Source organism: Tupaia chinensis, unplaced genomic scaffold, assembly GCF_000334495.1.
Source record: "Tupaia chinensis unplaced genomic scaffold, TupChi_1.0 Scaffold143921_1, whole genome shotgun sequence".
In the NCBI taxonomy this organism is placed as follows: Eukaryota; Metazoa; Chordata; class Mammalia; order Scandentia; family Tupaiidae; genus Tupaia; species Tupaia belangeri.
The window spans coordinates 869,464-869,828 of NW_006203772.1; positions in this window are offsets into that span (position 1 = coordinate 869,464).

The window sequence follows — 365 nt, forward strand, 5'->3', positions numbered from 1 at the left end:
TGCAAATCTGCAAGATGAACAGAGTTCTGGAGACTGGCTGCATGACACCGGGAGTGCATTGGTGCCACGGAACCATACACTTAAAACGGTGAGGATGGCAAATTCCGTGGTATGTGTATTCTACCGCAATAAAAAGAACTCTTGTTCTTATAGCGCTTACAGTTCAATGAGGAAAAGATAAATGCTTACAGCCCAACAAGAAAAAGATATGTAAACAAGACACACAAGTAATTATATCATATATTAGAAGGTAACGAGGGCTTGGGAGCAGAAGCAGAGCGGGGTGCAGATGGGGGTGGGGACGATTCACGGGTGGCCAGGGTAGGGCCTGCTGAGGAGGGGGCCTTGGAGCAGACCCGAGGGGC